The sequence below is a fragment of the Stenella coeruleoalba genome (genome assembly GCF_951394435.1).
Source record: "Stenella coeruleoalba genome assembly, chromosome: X".
Taxonomy (NCBI): domain Eukaryota; kingdom Metazoa; phylum Chordata; class Mammalia; order Artiodactyla; family Delphinidae; genus Stenella; species Stenella coeruleoalba.
The window spans coordinates 24,905,340-24,925,644 of NC_137152.1; the positions used below are offsets into that span (position 1 = coordinate 24,905,340).

The following is a 20,305-nucleotide window of genomic DNA, read 5'->3' on the forward strand; positions in this document are numbered from 1 at the left end:
CAGAGAAAGAAAAATGCTGCATGGTATCACTTATATATATAATCTAAAAAAAAAAGTCAAAGTCATAGAAACAGAGTGTTGAAAAGTGATTGCCGGGCTTCCCTGGTGGCGCAGTGGTTGAGAGTCCATCTGCCAATGCAGGGGACACGGGTTCGTGTCCTGGTCCGGGAGGATCCCACATGCTGCGGAGCGGCTGGGCCCGTGAGCCATGGCCGCTGAGCCTGCGCGTCCTAAGCTGTAAGATGAATAAGGTCCGAGGATCTAATGTATAACATGGTGACTATAGTTGTTAACAGCGTATTGTATGATTGAAATTTGCTAAGAGAGTAAAATTTAAATGTTCTCACCAAAAAAACACTATAAAATATATTAAGTATGTAAAGTTATAGATGTGTTAATTAAGTAGATGGAGTGAATCCTTTTCCAAGGAACAAACAAACAAAACCTCTGATTGGAAATCAAGCTTCTGCTATGGTCTCATTCTGTTTATGATCCATTTGTACGGGTTTAAGACAGAAAGACAGCTAGTAATAACCCATATCTCTTTTCTTGACCCAACATAATTAACCCTCTCTTTCAGGGAAAAAATGCAGTGCTCTCTCACAGTGGAGGGCAGCTATAGACAATTAATGCCTTCTGCTTCCTGTGGTCATGTATGTCTTCCGTGCTGCTGGCCCTGCTGGCTGATTGTTGGACCAGCCAGTTATGCTGTGGCCCATGCCCATAGCCTGTGAGAAACATGAAGCTGCCAAACTAATAGTCATAGAGTTAGTGGGAAATGGGGATTATATTTTACATATATGCAAAATTTGGGCAGAAAATATAGCCTGAGAAATCCTGTCGGGAACTATATAAAAAGTATTCTGTATGTTCTCTCTCCAGGGATTTTGTCATTTATTGTATTACACAGATCTACAATTATTTAGTACTTTTGTTTCATATGCTTTTCTTTGCAATAAAAATTTTAGCCATAATGAACCCCCCCCCCAAAAAAAAGTTTAGATCACAGTACATTCATGAGTCTTCATAATCTTAATCCAGTCCCTCTTGCCCACCTATCATTTGGCCATTCCCTTCATGCCAGTGGTTCCCAAACTAGCAGCATCAGCGTCACCTGGGAACTTGTTAGAAATAAAAATTCTTAGGCCTTTGATATTAGAAACTCTGAAGTTAAGGCTCAGCAATCTGTGTTTTAAGAAGCCCTCTAGGCCGTTGATGTTAATTTTAGAACCACTAGTCTAAGCCTTCACACATGCAGGCTCTGCTTCATATAATGCCCTTCCTTCTTTCTCTGAGATACCTCTGCTTACCCTTCTAGACCCCAGTCTACTGTGATGCCTCCCCTAACAACTTTCTCCCTTTTACTCTCATAATCCTTTAGGATAGAATTCTCCTTTATGCTGGCATTGTCTTTTGTCTTCATTTGGATTCCCCCAAAAGCTGATGCTGAGGAAAGAACTCCAGTCCAAGTAGGTTATTTGGGAGGTACAGGGAACATCTCAGAGAAGTGAGATAGGAACTGGAAGGAAGCCAGTAAAAGGTGTGTTTTCAACTCAGTTAACACTTTGCGTTTCTGGAGCTTAATCCCCATGAGGAAACTTTGAGAGGCAGTGTAAAAGATATAACTCAGAGTTATCCCACTTGAGGGTGCCAGATGAGCTGGGGGTATTTATACATCAATTTCCATCAGTTATTGTTGGGGAGCTGCTTCCAGGGGTGTTAATTCCTGAGCAGTTTTGTCTTGCCATATAAGTAGGCAAAGCAGACTTCTGCAGCCAGAGGGAGTCCTCAGGCAGAGAAATGTAAGTGTTGGCATTTCAAAGTTGAGCCAGTGTACTTTGAAATGGAAAGGCAAGATGTGCACTGGGCAAGTACTTTATATGTTACAATTTTGGCACATGTCCTCATTAAAATAGTTAATACACACGTTAAACTGGGAGTTTCTCATTGGCAGGGATAGTATCTTTTTTCATCTTTAATACCCCCTGAATTGAACATTCTGACAGCTCCAATACTAAGCATTCAATAAATGTTTATTAAATGAATGAATTAATGGTTAAATAAAACAGGCAAATACTATACATCATGTGCATTTATGGGCTGTGGGCTGTGAACATGGATATTTTATTTCTTAGGAGTTGTTTCTTTACACGTATTAATTTTTTTAAAAAAATTTGCTTCTACTCTTTCCTCTTTCTGCACAAACTATATTTACTCGCTTGAGAGCACAGCATATACTGATGTTATTCAAACTTCAGATGAAACACCTAAAATGATAGAAAAGAATCTGCTCTAATTAAATAATAAAGTAACCCCTACAGGTTTAGACATGTGCCTTCAGGTGTAGGAAAGAAAAACTTTAATGACTATAGTAGTTTTATGCCAAGAATATTTTCCTCATACACTTGTGCTTTTAATAAGGTGGAATATGAAATAGCAAAAGGAGCTTGATTTTTATGATGATATTTACTCATAACTTAGTAAGTCAGATATGATGAAAGTTTCCTTGAGTTATACTTGCTAGGGTTGGGTCAGATTTTAGTTCAGTGAATTTGAAGCAAAGGTGTGATGCTGTGCTGGAACTGGCCTGCTCCCACAGGACATCCATCCTGGGGAGTAGGAGTGGGGGAGTCCACCACATGTTCAGGGGATCAGCAGACTCAACTAAAATGAGCATCACAGTCATATTCCTAATAAGGTACTCCTGGCATATTTATTTGTCATATGTTTGTCTATATAATATATATATATATATATGTATGTATGTTATATACGTATGTATATACACACACATACATAACCAGAAATCTGCCTTGAAATTAATTACTGCTTATCTAACTTTATAAGAAAGTCCTTTGGACACTTTCCCTTTGACTTATGGATACAACTCCCAGCAAAATAGGTCATGGTTCTTATTTTCTTTACTGCTTACAACCTCTGATAGCCTAGATATTTTCTCCTTGCTATTTCTAATTGAAATGTTAGTCTGGTGTAATTTTAACACTAATTCTCTGTTAACTGCACTTGGCTCTTCTAAATTTGTTCTTTTTCTATTGTACTATTTCTGCATGTTTGAAGCCCAACTTACAGTAGTAAAATGGGAATTTTTTTCTTCGTTTGGAAAATTATTTTTTGTTATAAATTTATTTTATTTATTTTTGGTTGTGTTGGGTCTTAGTTGCTGTGCGTGGACTTTCTCTAGTTGCGGTGAGCGGGGGCTACTCTTCATTGCAGTGTGCAGACTTCTCATTGCGGTGGCTTCTTTTGTTGCTGAGCACGAGCTCTACGCGCGCGGGCTTCAATATTTGTAGCTCACGCGCTCTAGAGCGCAGGCTCAGTAGTTGTGGCGCACGGGCTTAGCTGCTCCGAGGCATGTGGGATCTTCCTAGACCAGGGCTCAAACCCGTGTCCACTCCATTGGCAGGCAGATTCTTAACCACTGCACCACCAGGGAAGCCCTGGAAAATTATTTTAGAATGAACTGACAATTATAAATGCCACTATTAATTTTTTAAATTACGTAAACTTTGAGATTGGTTCTAATAAAATGAAATGTATTCCATATATATGTGTTAACATATGGTAAAGATGCAGACATAGAGAATGGACTTGAGGACACGGGGAGGGGGAAGGGTAAGCTGGGACGAAGTGAGAGAGTGGCATGGACATATATATACTACCAAATGTAAAATAGATAGCTAGTGGGAAGCAGCTGCATAGCACAGGGAGATCAGCTCCGTGCTTTGTGTCCACCTAGAGGGGTGGGATAGGGAGGGTGGGAGGGAGACGCAAGAGGGAGGAGATACGGGGATATATGTATATGTATGGCTGATTCACTTTGTTATACAGCAGAAGCTAACACACCATTGTAAAGCAATTATACTCCAATAAAGATGTTAAAAAAATGAAATGTAGTAAAATTAGGAAAAATCATAGCTTGTATATGTTCATTAATGTGGTAGATGGTAACCATTATGTGTGTGGGGGCTCTTGTTAATTATAACTACCTTAATAGGAAAAGCAGCCTTGTGGAAGGTAATAGTCCCAGCGAAACTGTATAAGCCCATGTAGAATCAAGCTAAGTGAAAAGTTAATTGTTTCAATTTTGTTTTTATATTTGTGTTATTGTGCTCTCATGCCAAATATATTCTGAGATACACAGTAACCTTAATCTTTATTTTTAATAATGGTTGAAAAATATGAGTGCCCATGTAAAAAAGAGACACGTTTATAAGCTGATCGCAAGTGGTATATTTTGATTTGCTGTAACAGCCTATGGAGGAAATGAACATTTTGGTAGCCTAAGAAGGAAAATGTCATACTTTTCTATTTTTTGATCTTACCCTGCATGTTTGGAATTTGTGTTTTAATACTTTTGAGAAGATAATGACACCTAAATGTATTATTTGCCCTGAAGATCAAAATATGTTCACCTTTCTTTCCCCCCCTCTCATTCTCCCTTAGCAGAAAACAATTGATGTTAATTTTGTAGCCAAATCAAGGGCACTGTCCCTCCCTCATTTAGAAAGAAACCAGGAAAGACAGATGACTCCATTTGCTATAGTAGTTTAGGTTTGCTCAATTATAAGAGCAATAAAATCATTTTACACATAGTGAAATGTCTGAGTCTTACACGACAAGAATACTAGATCTACCTGAAGATATTCTCCTTTTGCGTGTGAATGAGGAAATGTACAGGAGTCATACATATTTTCATTTATAGATACATATTGAAAAGAAAATGATCATATATATATTTGAAATTTTAATAATATTTTATGAGCATGGTAATTACATTTATATCACATGGCTATTTATATATAATATTTATATATTCATATTTGTATACATCTGGATATTATGTTTATTGTTATTGGCAACATTGAGTGAGCACTTACTATGTGCTTAAACTTTACTATATTATTCCTAATCCTCATAACAGTTTTGTGAAGTGGATATTATCATGCCTATTTCACAAATGAGAATTATAAAACTAGCAAATTAAATCACCTGCTGAAGTTTACAAAGCACTATTAAGCAATAAAGCAGAATATCAAACCCATGTTTACCTGTCTTCAGACTTCTTAAGCTGCACAGCTTCCTTGTTTTATGGCCTGTTTTATTACTATTATTATTTTATTTTTGGCCACGCCACGTGGGCATGCAGGATCTTCGTTCCCTGACCAGGGATTGAACCTGCACCCTGTGCATTGGACCACAGAGTCTTAACCACTGGACCACCAGGGAAGTCCCCTATGGCCTGTTTTATTTATTTTGTTTGGGGCTTTTTTTGTTTTTTTTTTTTAATTTTTATTGGGGGTATAATTGCTTTACAACGGTGTGTTAGTTTCTGCTGTATAGCAAAGTGAATCAGCTATACATATACATATGTCCCCATATCTCTTCCCTCTTGCGTCTTCCTCCCACCCTCCCTATCCCACCCCTCTAGGGGGTCACAAAGCACCGAGCTGATCTCCCTGTGCTATGTGGCTGCTTCCCACTAGCTATCTATTTTATGTTTGGTAGTGTATATATGTCCATGCTATGGCCTGTGTTAAATTGAAACTATTATGTCTTCATACAAAATGTGAGACTATATTCTAAAGATGTATAAATTTAAATTAAATGCTAACATTTTGTAAAGGAGATCTATGAATATATCAGGTCCTCAAAAAGAATTTTATCTTAAACTTTTTAAGAAATATAGATTATTTTATTTAGACTGCTGAATCAGTTTCTGTAGTTAATTTTTCCAAAATATCCTAATGTTAAAGGTAACATTGCAGCTCACTAATAGCAAACTATTTTTATTACTTTGAATATTTTTACAGGGTGCTAATTGTGCCAAATCAAGACCTTGAAATTGCATAATTTTTAGTTTAATATTAGCATAATCCTACATTGTTTTTTTCACAAGCAGTGCAGGAATAGCATACCCTGAATATTTTTCCAACATGACAGAACTGTCAAATACTGCAGCCTTTACACAGTCATTGGCCTGCTGGGACTTTGGACTATAGCAAAGATGTTTGTAAAAGAGAAAGACAAAGGAGATTTGTAGAACACCACAGACATTAGTAATATCAGAGACACTTTTCTTTTTTTTAACGTCTTTATTGTCGTATAATTGCTTTACAATGGTGTGTTAGTTTCTGCTGTATAACAAAGTGAATCAGCTATACATATACATATATCACCATATTCCCTCCCTCCTGCGTCTCCCTTCCACCTTCCCTATCCCACCCCTCTAGGTGGTCACAAAGCACGGAGCTGATCTCCCTGTGCTATGCGGCTGCTTCCCACTAGCTATCTATTTTACATTTGGTAGTGCATATATGTCCACGCCACTCTCTCACTTCGTCCCAGCTTACCCTTCCCCCTCCCCGTGTCCTCAAGTCCATTTTTCTACATCTGCGTCTTTATTCCTGTCCTGCTTCTAGCTTCTTCAGAACCATTTCTTTCTTTTTTTTTTTTTTAGATTCCATATATGTGTGTTAGCATTTGGTATTTGTTTTTCTTTTTCTGACTTACTTCACTCTGTAGGACAGGCTCTAGGTCCATCCACCTCACTATAGATAACTCAATTTCGTTTCGTTTTATGGCTGAGTGATATTCCATTGTATATATGTGCCACATTTTATTTATCCATTCATCTGTCGATGGACACTTAGGTTGCTTCCATGTCCTGGCTGTTGTACACAGTGCTGCAATGCACATTGCGATACATGACTCTTTTTGAATTATGGTTTTCTCAGGGTATATGCCCCGTAGTGGGATAAAAACAAAAATAAACAAATGGGAACTAAAGAAACTTAAAAGCTTTTGCACAGCAAAGGAAACCATAAACCAGACGAAAAGACAGCCCTCGAATGGGAGAAAATATTTGCAAACTGACAGAGGATTAATCTCCAAAATATACAAGCAGCTCAATATCAAAAAAAACAAACAACCCAATCCAAAAATGGGCAGAAGACCTAAATAGACATTTCTCCAAAGAAGATATACAGATTGCCAACAAACACATGAAAGGATGCTCAACATCACTAATCATTAGAGAAATGCAAATCAAAACTACAATGAGGTATCACCTCACACCAGTCAGAATGGCCATCATCAAAAAATCTAGAAACAATAAATGCTGGAGAGGGTATGGAGAAAAGGGAACACTCTTGCACTGTTGGTGGGAATGTAAATTGATACAGCCACTATGGAGAACAATATGGAGGTTCCTTAAAAAACTAAAAATAGAACTACCAGACGACCCAGCAATCCCACTACTGGGCATATACCCTGAGAAATCCTTTTCTTTTTATAATTAGCTAATTAAGCAATCAGATATCAAATGTAGATGATGATATGGACCCCTACCTATTTGGGTACTTCTAAATTTATCTCAGGGATGTTTAGGGTGTCTCTTCCTAAGCCAAAATAATATGCTTAATCAAGGTCCCCCAAACTCCTAATATCCACTTAGGTCAAGTTCTTGATTTTGGTGTACATACATACATACATATATATATGTGTGTGTGTGTGTGTGTGTGTGTATGTGTGATATTGTGTGTACTTACAATTCAAAAAGTCCTTATTTAAGATGACTCAAGGTTTTCCATGAGACTATTCTATTTTAACTTCCTTTTCCACAAATCTGCCTAATTGTAGGAAAAAGAAACTACTACAATACCGATTTTAGATCCTATCCAGATATGTGTGCCCAATTAGAGACCAGCAAATTTTTTAAAAAAAACAACACTTTAGAAGTCTAAAGACTTTTAATATTTCTTTAAATATTTTTAGGTGTAAAGTGTTTGTGAGCCTTTACAAATAATGTCGTCAGCATTGATCTAACTTTATCATTATTTTTAAGGTAACACTATTGAGTTCTTTGATGTAAGGTGAATTTTATCAATATTATTTTATTTGGAACATTCCCATTAAAGAGTCATAGTTCGTAAGTAAGTATTCATCCTCATACTTAAATTAGATGTCGGCAAGTTTGTATAAACTATTATTTTTTTAGGATGGTGTTGAGCTAAATTATTTATATTTAAATGTTATTTTCTATTATTAAGATCCACAATTCACTGAAAACATATTTACCTATTTGGAAAATGATTTCTGATATAGGCTAAGATATTTTTAAATTCTAAATTCTGTGTCAATGTTATAAAATGTGCAGATTACTAAAGGTTTTTATTAACAACAATAGCACTAAAATGTTATTGCTGTCTATAGCTTACAGCATACATTCATCCTCATCAAAGTGCTGTGTAATGTAGGCAGTATTATCCTGGCTTTATTTATGAGACACCTGGATTAAAAGAGGTAAAGTGATATACCTAAGCCTTCATGGCTCCTAAATGGAACATATAAGGAGCCCATGGAAATTACTCATGAACTCTTTTATTCATTCATTCATTCATTCATTCATTTAAAAAATGTATTAAACACTTATCCTGTGCCAGGAACTTTGCTTAGTACTAGGAATTCAAAGGTGAATGAGGTGTATTCCTTTCTCTAAAAGGTCATAGTCTGCTGGGAAAGACAGCTCTGTAAATACATAGTTAGAACATGAAGTATTATGTTAATAGAGGTTTTTGCACAGTGAGGGGAGTTTGCCTGAGGAAGTAACTAATTTCAAGGGAGACAGGCCTCACAGAATAAAGTGACATTGCAAAGGTGTGGCATTCTAAGATATAGCAAAAGGCCCAGAGTAAAAGGGGGGGTGGATTGTTGTGGAAGTTTTTGAGATATTCGGTGTTTGAAAGTATAATATATACATTGTGGGCTATGTGAATGTCTGTGAACGTCCATGTTGGAACCAAAGAGGAAGAAGGGATGGCAGTGTAGACATAGGTTAGAGAGTGGTCAGAAACTGACTATAGGGAGAAATTAGTTAGGATATTGCGAGGAAAAAAGTTATTAGGGGATTTCAAGAAAGGCTATGGAAGTGGGGCTGGAGGGAAGAAGCCAAATTGAAGACTCATTTCTGGTTTAGAATTGATGAGATAGATATAGAGGCAAGCATGGTGAGAAAGAAAGGGAGGAGTAAAGAATGACCTCAAGATTTCGAGCTTGGAAATCCTTAACTAAAATTATAAGACTTAGAGGAGAAAATAAGGAATTGTAAACATGTCATGTTTGAGGTTCACATAGAATGTTCTGGTGAGGATAGTACAAAAAACAGCTAGATATAGAGCTCAAGTGAGGGCTAGAACCTGGGGCTATGTGGTAATCATTTTATAGATGATGGGTAGGTAAAGTACAGCCCGTGGGCCCAATCTGGCCCAACACCTGTTTTTGTAAATAGAGTTTTATTGGGATCTAGCCAAACCCATTTGCTTTTATTCAGTCAGTGGCTGATGTTGAGCTACAATGGCAAAGCTGAGTAGCTATTACAAAGATTGCATGGCCAAAAAGGCCTAAAATATTTTTTTCAAGCACTTTATAGATACAGTTTGCTAACCCCTGCTGTAGATGTTACTTGAACCTTTAAGAGTGAATGAGATTGTATAGGGAAATGTCCAGAAAGGAAATCCAAACCCAAAAGCTTCACCTGTAATAACTAGGTGAACTAGGTTTTTTTGTTTTGTTTTGTTTTTTGAGGGAAAATATCCCTGTCTTCTTTAAATATGGCAAAAGAGACCCCTGTAATTGGAAAGGGGTCACATTAAGTGTTGATGTCTGTAAGTCTGTAATACAGTTCAAATAAGGTCTGTCTTTTCTGTTTGTTCATGTGGCAATAAATGGAAATTTATGAGATACAGGGGAAATAAAATGTGTAGAATTTAGCAGTGCAGAGAGGGAATAGAGGCCTGAGAATGAGTTCCTAAACTCCAGTATTATAACCACTGTGAGAAACAAAATCAAAGAACCACTCCAAACTGGTGAAGCCTGAGAATCAGACTCACAACCTAGAGAAGAATAAAGATGAAATAAGCTGGGTGTTATAAAATAAAATGTCAATCCAGAGCTGTAAAAAGGCTAGCAATGGATATATTGAAAACAATAAAACTGAATGAGAAAGCTCACTTTAAAACACTGTATTTGTTTATTTGCCCAGCTCTATAAATATTTCAAATTATAAAAGTCTTAGTTACAATGAGAGAATAACTAGCAGAGTTGGGGGGTGTCTGAAGTGGGACAGAGGCCTATTTTTCACAGCACACACTTTTATTTTTCCACTGTACAGCATTATTTTGTTCTGTTTGTATGCCTTGCCTTAAAAATTAAAACAGAATGTCTTGCTGCGAAAAAAATATATATACATTCTATTTCACACTATACACAAAAATGTAATACTGGAGGATTATAGATATGAATGGGAAAAAGCAAACTAATAAAACTTTTATAACAAAGTAAAGGCGTATTTGTAAATGAATATTGGGTAATGGAAGATTTCTTAAAGAGATGTATAAAGCACCTATCATAAAATAATAAACTGGACTATATTGTATGTTAATAACTTCTGTACATCAAGAGATGACATTGAGAGAGTGAAAATGAAAGTCACAGAGTGGGATAAAATATTTGCAACACACATATAAATAATATAATGTGTATATCCATAATCATGAAGAATTCCTGTAAATCTTTAAGAGCAGACTATCTGGTAGAAAATTGGGAGAAGTTCTTGAAATGTGAAAAGGGGCACAAAGAGGGCTTCTGGGCTGCTGACAATGTTTTCTATTTGATCTGGATGGTATTCATAGAATTATCACTTTGTAGTAAATAACAACTGTATTTTATGTTTCACAATAACACCAAGACTTTTGTCATCTTCACAAAATAAGAAATACAAATGGCCAATAAACATGGAAAGATTTTGTCAGCCCCATTAGTAGTCAGGAACTCGCAAATTAAAACTAAAATAACATATCACTATATACCACCCAGAATAGTTGAAATTTAAAAGTCTGATAGTACCACATGATGGTGAGAATATGGAACAACTGGAATTCTCATACACTGCTACATGGACTATAAATTGTAAATTTATAAATTGTAAAAAGATTGTAAAAAAATTGTAAAAAATTATAAATTGTAAAAAGAGTATAAACTTTCATTCAGTACTACAACTAGGGGTAAAAATGATTTGGCATTAATTGGTAATATTAGAGATGTGCATGCATGACTGATGGTCCATCAGTTTCACTCCTAGGTATATACTCTACAGAAATACTTGTGTACACATTCCAGGAGACAGGTACAGGAATGCCTATAGCAGCATCATAGTAGCCCCAAACTAGAAACAACCTAGATATTTATTAACAGTTTAAAAAGAAAATCACACTATGGAATATTATACAGCAATGTATAAGCAAAAATATGGATTAATCTTTTTTTTTTTACATATTCATTGGAGTATAATTGCTTTACAATGGTGTGTTAGTTTCTGCTTTATAACAAAGTGAATCAGTTATACATATACATATGTTCCCATATCTCTTCCCTCTTACGTCTCCCTCCTTCCCACCCTCCCTATCCCACCCGTCCAGGCGGTCACAGAGCACCGAGCTGATCTCCCTGTGCTATGCGGCTGCTTCCCACTAGCTATCTACCTTACGTTTGGTAGTGTATATATGTCCATGCCTCTCTCGCGCTCTGTCACAGCTTACCCTTCCCCCTCCCCATATCCTTAAGTCCATTCTCTAGTAGGTCTGTGTCTTTATTCCTGTCTTACCCCTAGGTTCTTCATGACATTTTTTTCTCTTAAATTCCATATATATGTGTTAGCATATGGTATTTGTCTTTCTCTTTCTGACTTACTTCACTCTGTATGACAGACTCTAGGTCTATCCACCTCATTACAAATAGCTCAATTTCGTTTCTTTTTATGGCTGAGTAATATTCCATTCTGTATATGTGCCACATCTTCTTTATCCAGTCATCCGATGATGGTTGTTTCCATCTCTGGGCTATTGTAAATAGAGCTGCAATGAACATTTTGGTACATGACTCTTTTTGAATTATGGTTTTCTCAGGGTATATGCCCAGTAGTGGGATTGCTGGGTCATATGGTAGTCCTATTTGTAGTTTTTTAAGGAACCTCCATACTGTTCTCCACAGTGGCTGTATCAATTTACATTCCCACCAACAGTGCAAGAGTGTTCCCTTTTCTCCACACCCTCTCCAGCATTTATTGTTTCTAGATTTTTTGATGATGGCCATTCTGACTGGTGTCAGGTGATACCTCATTGTAGTTTTGATTTGCATTTCTCTAATGATCAGTGAAGTTGAGAATTCTTTCATGTCTTTGTTGGCAGTCTGTATATCTTCTTTGGAGAAATTTCTATTTAGGTCTTCTGCCCATTTTTGGATTGGGTTGTTCGTTTTTGTTTTGATATTGAGCCGCATGAACTGCTTGTATATTTTGGAGATTAATCCTTTGTCAGGTGCTTCATTTGCAAATATTTTCTCCCATTCTGAGGGCTGTCTTTTGATCTTGTTTATGGTTTCCTTTCCTGTGCAAAAGCTTTGAAGTTTCATTAGGTCCCATTTGTTTATTTTTGTTTTTATTTCCATTTCTGTGGGAGGTGGGACAGAAAGGATCTTGCTGTGATTTATGTCACAGACTGTTGTGCCTATGTTTTCCTCTAAGAGTTTGATAGTTTCTGTCCTTACATTTAGGTCTTTAATCCATTTTGAGCTTATTTTTGTGTATGGTGTTAGGGAGTGATCTAATCTCATACTTTTATATGTACCTGTCCAGTTTTCCCAGCACCACTTATTGAAGAGGCTGTCCTTTCTCCACTGTACATTCCTGCCTCCTTTATCAAAGATAAGGTGACCATATGTGCGTGGGTTTATCTCTGGGCTTTCTATGCTGTTCCATTGATCTATATTTCTGTTTTTGTGCCAGTACCATACTGTCTTGATTACTGTAGATTTGTAGTATAGTCTGAAGTCAGGGAGCCTGATTTCTCCAGCTCCATTTTTCGTTCTCAAGATTGCTTTAGCTATTCGGGGTACTTTGTGTTTCCATACAAATTGTGAAATTTTTTGTTCTAGTTCTCTGAAAAATGCCAGTGGTAGTTTGATAGGGATTCCATTGAATCTGTAGATTGCTTTGGGTAGTAGAATCATTTTCACAATGTTGATTCTTCCAATCCAAGAACGTGGTATATCTCTCCATCTGTTTGTATCATCTTTAATTTCTTTCATCAGTGTCTTATAATTTTCTGCATACAGGTCTTTTGTCTCCTTAGGTAGGTTTATTCCTAGATATTTTATTATTTTTGTTGCAGTGGTAAATGGGAGTGTTTTCTTGATTTCACTTTCAGATTTTTCATCCTTAGTGTATAGGAATGCCAGAGATTTCTGTGCATTAATTTTGTATCCTGCTACTTTACCAAATTCATTGATTAGCTCTAGTAGTTTTCTGGTAGCATCTTTAGGATTCTCTGTGTATAGTATCATGTCATCTGCAAACAGTGACAGCTTTTCTTCTTCTTTTCCAATTTGGATTCCTTTTCTTTCCTTTTCTTCTCTGATTGCTGTGGCTAAAACTTCCAAAACTATGTTGACTAAGAGTGGTGAGAGTGGGCATCCTTGTCTTGTTCCTGATCTTAGTGTAAATGCTTTCAGTTTTTCACCATTGAGGACGGTGTTGGCTGTGGGTTTGTCATATATGGCCTTTATTATGTTGGGGAAAGTTCCCTCTATGCGTACTTTCTGGAGGGTTTTTATCATAAATGGGTGTTGAATTTTGTCGAAAGCTTTCTCTGCATCTATTGAGATGATCATATGGTTTTTCTCCTTCACTTTGTTAATATGGTTTATCACATTGATTGATTTGTGTATATTGAAGAATCCTTGCATTCCTGGAATAAACCCCACTTGATCATGGTGTATGATCCTTTTAATGTGCTGTTGGGTTGTTTGCTAGTATTTTGTTGAGGATTTTTGCATCTATGTTCATCAGTGATATTGGCCTGTAGTTTTCTTTCTTTGTGACATCCTTGTCTGGTTTTGGTATCAAGGTGATGGTGGCTTCGTAGAATGAGTTTGGGAGTGTTCCTCCCTCTGCTATATTTTGGTAGAGTTTGAGAAAGATAGGTGTTAGCTCTTTGCTAAATGTTTGATAGAATTCGCCTGTGAAGCCATCTGGTCCTGGGCTTTTGTTTGTTGGAAGATTTTTAATCACAGTTTCCATTTCAGTGCTTGTGATTGGTCTGTTCATATTTTCTATTTCTTCCTGATTCAGTCTTGGCAGGTTATGCATTTCTAAGAATTTTTCCATTTCTTCCAGGTTGTCCATTTTATTGGCATAGAGTTGCTTGTAGTAATCTCTCATGATCTTTTGTATTTCTGCAGTGTCAGTTGTTACTTCTCCTTTTTCATTTCTAATTCTATTGATTTGAGTCTTCTCCCTTTTTTTCTTGATGAGTCTGGCTAATGGTTTATCAATTTTGTTTATCTCCTCAAAGAACCAGCTTTTAGTTTTATTGATCTTTGCTATCGTTTCCTTCATTTCTTTTTCATTTATTTCTGATCTGATTTTTATAATTTCTTCCTTCTGCTAACTTTGGGGTTTTTTTGTTCTTTTTTCTCTTATTGCTTTAGGTGCCAGGTTAGGTTGTTTATTCGAGATGTTTCCTGTTTCTTAAGGTAGGACTGCATTACTATAAACTTCCCTCTTAGAACTGCTTTTGCTGCATCCCATAGATTTTGAGTCGTCGTGTCTCCATTGTCATTTGTTTCTAGGTATTTTTTAATTTCCTCTTTGATTTCTTCCGTGATCATTTCGTTATTAAGTATTGTTTAGCCTCCATGTGTTTGTATTTTCTACAGATCTTTTCCTGTAATTGATACTCTCATTAAGTTGTGGTCAGAAAAGATACTTGAAACAATTTCAATTTTCTTAAATTTACCAAGGCTTGACCTGTGACCCAAGATATGATCTATCCTGGAGAATGTTCCATGAGCACTTGAGAAAAATGTGTATTCTGTTGTTTTTGGATGGAATGTCCTATAAATATCAAGTCCATCTTGTTTAATGTATCATTTAAAGCTTGTGTTTCCTTATTTGTTTTCATTTTGGATGATCTGTCCATTGGTGAAAGTGGGGTTTTAAAGTCCCCTACTATGAATGTGTTACTGTCGATTTCCCCTTTTATGGCTGTTAGTATTTACCTTATGTATTGAGGTGCTCCTATGTTGGGTGCATAAATATTTACAATTGTTATATCTTCTTCTTGGATCGATCCCGTGATCATTATGTACTGTCCTTCTTTCTCTCTTATAATAGTATTTATTTTAAAGTCTATATTGTCTGATATGAGAATTGGTACTCCAGCTTTCTTTTGGATTCCATTTGCATGAAATATCTTTTTCCATCCCCTTACTTTCAGTCCGTATGTGTCTCTAGGTCTGAAGTGGGTCTCTTGTAGACAGCAAATATATGAGTCTTGTTTTTGTATCCATTCAGCCAATCTGTGTCTTTTGGTGGGAGCATTTAGTCCATTTACATTTAAGGTAATTATCGATATGTATGTTCCTATATCCATTTTCTTAATTGTTTTGGGTTCGTTATTGTAGGTCTTTTCCTTCTCTTGTTTTTCTTGCCTAGAGAAATTCCTTTAGCAGTTGTTGTAAAGCTAGTTTGGTGGTGCTGAACTCTCTCAGCTTTTGCTTGTCTGTAAAGATTTTGATTTCTCCATCAAATCTGAATGAGATCCTTGTTGGGTAGAGTAATCTTGGTTGCAGGTTATTCTCCTTCGTCACTTTAAGTATGTCCTGCCATGCCTTTCTGGCTTGCAGAGTTTCTGCTGAAAGATCAGCTGTTAACCTTATGGGAATTCCCTTGTGTTTTATTTGTTGTTTTTCCCTTGCTGTTTTTAATATGTTTTCTTTGTATTTAATTTTTGACAGTTTGATTAATATGTGTCTTGGCATGTTTCTCCTTGGATTTATCCTGTATGGGACTGTCTGTGCTTCCTGGACTTGATTAAGTATTTCCTTTCCCATATTAGGGAAGTTTTCAACTATAATCTCTTCAAATATTTTCTCAGTCCCTTTCTTTTTCTCTTCTTCTTCTGGAACCCCTATAATTCGAATGTTGGTGCGTTTAATGTTGTCCCAGAGGTCTCTGAGACTGTCCTCAGTTCTTTTCATTCTTTTTTCTTTATTCTGCTCTGCAGTAGTTATTTCCACTATTTTATCTTCCAGGTCACTTATCCGTTCTTCTGCCTCAGTTATTCTGCTATTGATCCCATCTAGAGTATTTTTAATTTCATTTATTGTGTTGTTCATTGTTGTTTGTTCCATCTTTAGTTCTTCCAGGTCCTTGTTAAACGTTTCTTGTATATTCTCCATTCTATTTCCAAGATTTTGGATCATCTTTACTATCATTATTCTGAATTCTTTTTCAGGTAGACTGCCCATTTCCTCTTCATTTGTTAGGTCTGGTGGGTTTTTATCTTGCTCCTTCATCTGCTGTGTGTTTTTCTGTCTTCTCATTTTGCTTATCTAACTGTGTTTGGGGTCTCCTTTTTGAAGGCTGCAGGTTCGTAGTTCCCATTGTTTTTGGTGTCTGTCCCCAGTGGCTAAGGCTGGTTCAGTGGGTTGTGTAGGCTTCCTGGTGGAGGGGACAAGTGCCTGTGTTTTGGTGGATGAGGCTGGATTTTGTCTTTCTGGTGGGCAGGTCCATGTCTTGTGGTGTGTTTTGGGGTGTCTGTGGCCTTATTATGATTTTAGGTAGCCTCTCTGCTGATGGGTGAGTTGTGTTCCTGTCTTACTAGTTGTTTGGCATAGGATGTCCAGCACTGTAGCTTGCTGGTTGTTGAGTGAAGCTGGGTGCTGGTGTTGCGATGGAGATCTCTGGGAGATTTTCGCCCTTTGATATTATGTGGAGCTGGGAGGTCTCTTGTGGACCAGTGTCCTGAAGTTGGCTCTCCCACCTCAGAGGCACAGCACTGACTCCTGACTGCAGCACCAAGAGCCTTTCATCCACAGGGCTCAGAAGAAAAGGGAGAAAAAGTAGAAAGAAAGAATTAGTAGGAGTAGAAAGAAAGAAAGAAAGGAGGGAGGGAGGGAGTGAGGAAGGAAGGAAGGGAGGAAGGAAGGAAGGGAGGAGGGAAGGAAGGAAAAAAAGAAATAAAGAAGATAAAGTAAAATAAAGTAAGATTAAATATAATAAAGTTATTAAAATAAAAAAAAATCATTAAGAAAAAAAAACGGACGGATAGAACCGTAGGACAAATGGTGGAAGCAAAGCTATATAGACATAATCTCACACAGAAGCATACACATACACACTCACAAAAAGAGGAAAAGGGGAAAAAATCATAATTCTTCCTCTCAAAGTCCACCTCCTCAATTTGGGATGATTCATTGTCTAAAGGAGGGAAGGAAGGAAAGAAAGAAAGAAAGAAGATAAAGTAAAATAAAATAAAGTTATTAAAATAAAAAATAATTATTAAGAAAATTTTTTTTTAAAAAATAAAGGAAGGATAGAACCCTAGGACAAATGGTGGAAGCAAAGCTATATAGACATAATCTCACACAGAAGCGTACACATACACACTCACAAAAAGAGGAAAAGGGGAAAAAAATCATAAATCTTGCTGTCAAATTCCACCTCCTCAATTTGGGATGATTCGTTGTCTATTCATGTATTCCACAGATGCAGGGTACATCAAGTTGATTGTGGAGCTTTAATCCGCTGCTTCTGAGGCTGCTGGGAGAGATTTCCCTTTATCTTCTTTGTTCTCACAGCTCCCAGGGGCTCAGCTTTGGATTTGGCCCCACCTCTGTGTGTAGGTCCCTGGAGGGCGTCTGTTCTTCGCTCAGACAGGACGGGGTTAAAGGAGCAGATGATTCGGGGGCTCTGGCTCACTCAGGCCGGGGGGAAGGGAGGGGCACGGCGTGAGGGGCGAGCCTGCGGCGGCAGAGGCCGGCGTGACGTTGCACCAGCCTGAGGCGCGCCGTGCGCGTTCTCCCAGGGTAGTTGTCCCTGGAGCCCGGGACTCTGGCAGTGGCGGACTGCAGAGGCTCCCCGGAAGCGGGGTGTGGATTGTAACCTGTGCTTACACACCGGCTTCTTGGTGGCAGCAGCAGCAGCCTCAGCGTCTCATGCGCGTCTCTGGGGTCTGCGCTTTTAGCCGCGGCTCGCCCCCCTCTCTGGAGCTCCTTTAAGCAGCGCTCTTAATCCCCTTTCCTCACGCACCAGGAAACCAAGAGGGAAGAAAAAGTCTCTTGCCTCTTCGGAAGGTCCCGACTTTTACCCGGACTCCCTCCCGGCTAGCCGTGGCGCACTAACCCCCTGCAGGCTGTGTTCACGCTGCCAACCCCAGCCCTCTCCTGGCGCTCTGAAGGAAGCCGGAGCCTCAACTCCCAGCCCCGCCCACCCCGGGGGGTGAGCAGACAAGCTTCTCGGGCTGGTGAGTGCCGGTCGGCCCTGATCCTCTGTGCGGGAATCTCTCAGCTTTGCCCTCCGCACCCCTGTTGCTGTGCTCTCCTCCACGGCTCCAAAGCTTTCCCCCTGCGCCACCCGCAGTCTCCGCCTGCGAAGGGGCTTCCTAGTGTGTGGAAAGCTTTCCTCCTTCACAGCTCCCTCCCACTGGTGCGGGTGCCGTCCCTATCGTTTTGTCTCTGTTTATTCTTTTGCCCTACCCAGGTACGTGGGGGTGTTTCTTGCCTTTTGGGAGGTCTGAGGTCTTCTGCCAGCGTTCAGTAGGTGTTCTGTAGGAGTTGTTCCACGTGTAGATGTATTTCTGGTGTATCTGTGGGGAGGAAGATGATCTCCGCGTCTTACTCTTCCGCCATCTTCCCCTGGATTAATCTTAAATGTATAGTATTGAGCAAATGAACCATCTTACCAAAAAATACATATTATATGGTTCCATATATAAGAAGTTCAAAAACATACAACAGCCAAACTCTACTATTAGAAATGCGTATTTAAATTACAAACTTCTAAGGAAATGATTACCACGAAAGGATGGAGGTTATATTGTGGGAGAAAGAGGGGATAATGATTGGGAGGGGGTTCAAGAGGGATTTCTGACTGCTGGAGATTTTTAAAAAATTTTTTGTCTTGGGTTATGGTAACATGGTATTGTATAGATTCTTCTGTTTATCAGTTATATTTCACAATAAGAGGTGTTTAAAAAACAAATATATATATAGGGTGGTTAGAGCCAGGCATGGTCAACCATGGATTCTATGCTGGAGTAGTGATTCAGCTTCTGTAAACAAGCTAATTCCATCATGTATTTAATTAATTTCAATCCTGAAAATGAACTTGTTTCTTATACATCTGATTCCCCACCAGAGAGACAATGACATGGCTTGGATTCTATACTGGTGGTTTGAATTGCATTTGAAAACCTAAGCAAATATAGACAGAATAATAATAACAAAAACTACTACTCATATTTGTTGAACCCTACCAATTACTGTTCTAAGAAATTTAAATACATTCATATATGTAACCCTCAAAATTAGCCTTAGGAGGGAGGTACTACTTTTATAATAACTTTCCAGAGAGGTCACTTACTTGCCCAAGGCCACAAAGTAGATGGTGGAGCCATGATTCCACCCTAGGCAGTCTGACCACTGTGCTCTACCTGTGTGAGGAGGCAAGGTCATGGGTTCGGGTATAAGCCTGTGTCCAGTGAGTGGTTGCAGTGAGACAGCCAACTGGAATGGAGTCTAATTATACATGCATGGATCTAGGCTCAGTATATAAATTAGGCATGAGAGAACTGACTTTTGTCTAGAAATGTTAGGAGTAAGATTTAAAAGGGGTATGAGAGGGGTGAGGAAAGTTGAAGCCATGGAAGAGTTCCCCAGAGTGAGCCACGTTCTGTAGGAAATATTTCAGTACTGCTAGTATACTTAGGTTTTATTAAATAATTTGATTACTGGGGAAACAGGGATCGGGGAGTGCGGGTGTGGGTAGGTGAGTTAGGTACTATGATTTGAGGCAAATGACTAATTTAAGTTTTATTTATCAGCTGCTATAGTTTGGACCATGAGACTTTCGCCAAGGGCCCTCCCACTCACCTAATCAAAGATGAAATAGGTAGAAGGAAATACTCAGCAGCCCAGTGCTGAGTTGGCAGACCTTAAGTATAAAGCCACAATGGATATGTCAGAAGGCTACTAGGGTGTTATTTATTTAAATATATTTCATGGAATTGAGCATCTCCTTAATGGCCTGAAAGTGTTAAAGTATGTCCCAAAGTACCTAAATTATTCCCTAAATGTAATTTATGCTCGAGAATAATCTAACTTGATTTAGAACAGCAGGAAATAAGTTATGCTGCACATAAATGAAGCAGCAGTGTAATTTTAAATACTG

At 38.0% G+C, this 20,305-nt stretch overlaps 1 protein-coding gene across 17 annotated transcripts in view; it reads left to right on the forward strand.

Moving 5' to 3' along the window:
* The window catches only part of DMD (dystrophin), a 2,843,071-nt gene that overhangs the window by 1,681,002 nt on the left and 1,141,764 nt on the right, over nt 1-20,305 (forward strand). Inside the window, exon 1 of one of the 17 annotated variants that reach the window (XM_079909725.1) lies at nt 18,259-18,380. The exons of the other annotated variants lie outside the window; for them this stretch is intronic. The gene's annotated coding sequence lies outside the window, so the exon portion shown is untranslated. Of the gene's footprint in view, nt 1-18,258; nt 18,381-20,305 lie in introns of those variants that run through there. 17 annotated transcript variants of the gene reach the window in all.